We start from the raw sequence: 4834 nt of genomic DNA, 5'->3' as shown, positions 1-4834 counted from the left end.
TCCTGGTGGCCGTCACGTGAGATTGGCATCTACCTTTCAGTCTACAGTTCCCTCCCCACCCTTTGTGTGTGTGTGTGTGTGTGTGTGTGTGTGTGTGTGTGTGTGTGCCTGTCTGTCTGTCTGTCTCGCTCCATATGTCTCTGTGTTTCCCTGTGCGTCTGTGTCTGCCTATGTGTGAATCTGTCTCTATGTGTGTGTCTCTATGTCTCTTTCCTGGCCAACCTTCACTCCCCTGGAATGTCTGCCTCTCTCCCCATCCTCCCCACCCCAGACCTCCTGGACCTTGCCTGAAAACCTGCCCATAGGTGGTTCCAGAATTCCCAGTTGAGTCAGTGCTCTGCCAACTGGACCCCCTCTCACCTCCCTCAGCATCCGGGAGCTCTGTCCCCTCCTCCTTGGCCAAGACTTCTCTGACCCCCATCACTATATTTTCCAAATCAGTGTAGCCTGTGCTGCTTTCTGGGTCAGACTACCACCACCCTCTGCCAAAAGGCAAGAACATCTGGGCACACTCAGCCCGGCTAGGCCGGCTTCTGCACCCCAGCCTGGGGGCGAAGAGCATCTTAGGATGAGTCAGCCCCCACCGTGCCTGGTGTTAGACATGCTTTACCTCTGATGATTCCACCACTCTTGGCACCTAAGACGCAGAGAGCAGAGCAGGCAAGAGAACAGTGAATATTTTGTAAGAGGCAGAGGCTCTGAAGCCCTGGCAGGGTGATGTCGGGGGGAGAGAGAGCAGGAAGGGGAGAGGAGACAGACTTGAGGGGTGCCAGTACTGTGAAGTAGGAGGCACCGTGAAGGCATGAGCTGAGGCTCCCCTCCCTCATCTTCTTACCTCACCTGTCACCCCTTTGTCTTTCTCCTTTTCTTGCACTTTTCCTTTCTCCTTTCTGCTCCCTCCCTTCTCTCTTTATCTCTCCTCACTGATTCACTTCTCCTATTCACTTTTTTGAAACCTACTCCTTTAAGAGGTTTTCCTTTTGCTCTTGCCCTGTGCTGAGTCCCATGCTGGGTACTAGGACCCTGGTCCACACTCTGATAAAGCTCATCCTCCCGCTCTAGCCATGCAGAGACCAGCAGAATGAAGCCCAGCCTCCTCTGACAGATTAGGCTTCCCTGAGGAGGAGCCTTCCGGGTCAAAGATTGAGACGTCTGGGCGCCAGTCATCCAGGCAGAAACCAAGCGTGTGAGCAGGCGCTGGCCAGCAGCGGCTGGAGTGGAAAGTATGGCCCTATCCTGTCAGTACCACATGCTTCCCCTTTAAAGATGGGGGAGCGGAGGCTTGAGGAAGGACATGTGTCACCTGCCTAACATCACCCTGACAGTGCATGGCAATAATAGGACTCAGATCTAGACACCAATGACTCTTGTAGCCATGATCGTGCCCCTTGATGGTGAGAAACAGCTCAGGGGTTTTCAGCAACTGAACCCCTAAACCATGGGGAGAAGTGGGAAGCTTGCTGCCTCTCCCTCAGCAGCTGCAGGCTGTCTTGTTCTTCCTGTAACTCATCAAGAATAGCTGGTATAGGGCCTGCCTGCCTGTCCCCCTGTCCTTCCTTCCTTCTCTCTTTTTTGAGACAGTCTCACCATGTAGCAACTCCCAGACTATACTCAAATTCTGAGTCCTCAAAAGCACTGGAATAAGGGGTGCTGCCACAGTCAGACTCTCAGTGCTGCTGCTTCTCAGGGCTGACTGGGGACTCTCTCATCCCTTCTGTGGGCCTCATCTTTCCCTCTGAGCCTCTACCTGGTACCATGCTCTACACACACACACACACACACACACACACACACACACAAAGAGAGAGAGAGATACAGACAGACAGACAGACAGACACAGACAGACAGACAGACAGACAGACGAAGAGAAACAGAGAGAGACAGAGAGACAAAGAGAAACAAGGAGAGAGACCATCAACCCCTACTACTACTTCTCCTGCTCTTCTCTGGGTTAGCTAATTGGTTGGTTAAGTAATGATTGACTCACTGGTTGATTATTGATTCTCAACAGACTTCTAGGCAGTCTATAGAACACGTAAAACTCAAAATCAACTATAACCCAGTCTGTGTTTAGGAGCAGAGACGACTCTGCCCAGGAACTGATGCCAACACCCTAAGGTAGGAGAGGAATGAGTGAACCAGCCCAGGATGTCTTCTTCCAGAGATACCCCAGCCACACTGAGACTACTAGAGGCAATGAACTTCCACGGTGTTCCCAGAAGTGTCTTAAGGACCGAACCCCAACCCCCTGCTGACACTGACACTGACACTGGCTTCCTGGGTGCCCAGAGCAGCTGACTGAAATCAGACTCATCTGGGAAGCATAAGAGAAAGGTGCAAATACAGCTCAACCAAGAGCGGCTAGACTGGACTTCCAGGGACAGTTTAAACACCTGCCCTGGGAACTGAGGACAATGGGAACAGAGGAAGTCAGCAGGGCGATGGCCGGCCTTACCCATTCAGTCATTTACCAGGTGGCAGCTGAATAGCCCCCATGCTTTCTGTGCCAGGCCGTGTACACTGAACTGGATATACACAGAGGGAAGAATGGAGCCAGGATCTGCCCCTACAGCGCTCCTTTTGACAAAATCCTAACCCAAGGAAAATCTCAACACACATTCTACATCGCCCATGTATGGACTGCTGTCCTAGAACCCCATGTCCAACTGCATGACGGGTCTGGTCTGGCTCTGTGAACCTTCTACCCACTTCCACTCCCTAGGCATTTTCTATGACCTCTGTTTCACCCACTCACCCCGCTTCCCAACGCATCTGGGTTCAACTCTCACACCACCATTTACTAAACAATATAGCATCAGAAGATTCACCCAGCCTTTCTGTGCCTCAGTTTCTCAGTCCGTAAAAATGATTCCCCTCCCCCCTGCCAGGGTGAGGATGAAGTGGGTGTCAGTAAACACAAGGGGCGTGGCCCTGGAAGCCATCCAATAGGAATGACTGAGAAAACCTGGGTACCAATGACCAAGCTAGCAAGCCGTTCATTCTCAGGGTAAAGCTCAGCCCCGGACACCAGGTAGCTGTCCATAAACACTGTGACACCCATGTCCACTTCAGTCTTCTCTCAGGCTTGCTTCTTCGGAGGAGGTCTGCAAATTGTCTACAATTACGTTCCCTCCAGTAGCCATGGGAGTGCAGTCTGTCTTCTTTCACTGCCGGGATGGCAGGACCCTCACCTGTTTGGTCCTCCCCCACGGGTTCCCTCCCCAGCACGGACCTGATCCTTCCAGAGGAGGTCAAAGAAAGTACTTGTCAGAATGAGCAAAGGAGCAGTCAAGTGTAAGTTCCTGGAGCGAGGCCGTCTCGCCTCCTCCTTAAAGACAACCTGAACCATGAGTCACGCCGCAAAAGAACCCCAGTCTCATACGCAGAAACCTTCAAAAGGCACGCTCGCTGCTGTGCCGCAGTCTCTTGAGAGCACGCCAAAAGGTGGGAGTTACACTCAGACCAAACAGCTTCTAATCCTTCAGCTCCCCCTCTTGCCTGCCGCGGGCTCTCCGGGAGGAGGCCAGCTGCTGCTCTGGGCAGGAGGCCAGACCGAAACTGCTGGCCCGTTTTTTTTCTGACCTGGAGGCCCAGATGTGTGCTTGGAACCCTCACTCGCTAAGGGAAGGATCCTCCAACCCCGCAGAGTGTGAGCTCCTGATGGACCCGTGACAATCTTGGCCCACACAGGTGCCCTGAGGTCCCCTTGAGAGGCATCGGGGAAGAGTGACAAGAGGTGACGGGGCTTCTATCACTGCCACCTTTACCTATGTGATCCAGCCAATGAGGAGAGAGGGTCTTGACTACAAGGGCCTCCTCCATCAGTCTTGGTGAATGTAGCCAGCGTGTCGGGAACTGAAAGAAAACTGCGGCCCATCTTTCTTCCCTCACGGCATCTAACCACCTTGTTTTCCTTTCCCAAAAGAAAGCAATATGTGTGGACCTTGGAAATACATGCTCCAAGACCTCCTGGTTCGGGGAGTATGAAGCTGAAACTGCCACACAGCTTCCCTTGTGCCGAGTGGATGAGGCGATCAAAGTCAAGAAGACTGTTAGGTCCCAAAAGTTGGGGGACAGGTTGTTTTTTTTTTTTCAAAATTATGTGTACAGAGCCTCTGCCACAAATGATGCCTTTCTCCTGGCCCTTGGTGTACATCGCTTTTTATCTCTTATAAAACGTACTTCTTTAGGCCGTTCGGGTTGAGTGTGTGTGTGTGTGTGTGTGTGTGTGTGTGTGTGTGTGTGTGTTGTCCCTCAGAGGACTGTCAGGACCCTCTTAGCGGGGAGACACACTCATTTCTGTGTTCCTAGTAACGGGAGGCACCACAGCTTATGGTAATAAACAACATCTCCTGGCATGAAGTTTTCTTGGTGGTGTTGGTGGTGATAGGTTTGGGAGTGTTTTGATTTTGTTTTGCTTTGCTTTGTTTTTGACCTTAACCGGTGTGGAAGCATCGTGTTTCTCATCGGTAAAATAATAAACAAAAAGGCTCGGCGTGGCGGTGCACGCCTGTGACCCCAGCATTCAGGAGTCTAAGGCAAGGGGACAGCATGCTCTGGGTCAGTCTGAGGCACATAGTGAGACCGACGCAAACAAAATGAAAGAAAGAGACTAACAAAAAGTTATCTGCTTCTAAGGCCACTCTGAGGATTCCATAAAAGTAGGCACATGAGGCATTTGACTCTATGCCTACCACAGGTAAAGAGAGCCACCATGCTAATAATTCAGAGTAGCCCTCGTTGTGGCTGGGATGGGATGATAATGGTGATGATGATGAAGATGGCGATCATGATGATGACAGTAATACTGGGGGCGATAATGGCATAGACATGA

This window comes from Rattus norvegicus, chromosome 5 (assembly GCF_021556685.1).
Source record: "Rattus norvegicus strain SHRSP/BbbUtx chromosome 5, alternate assembly SHRSP_T2T, whole genome shotgun sequence".
Lineage (NCBI taxonomy): Eukaryota > Metazoa > Chordata > Mammalia > Rodentia > Muridae > Rattus > Rattus norvegicus.
Note: the sequence above shows the minus strand (reverse complement) of the source record.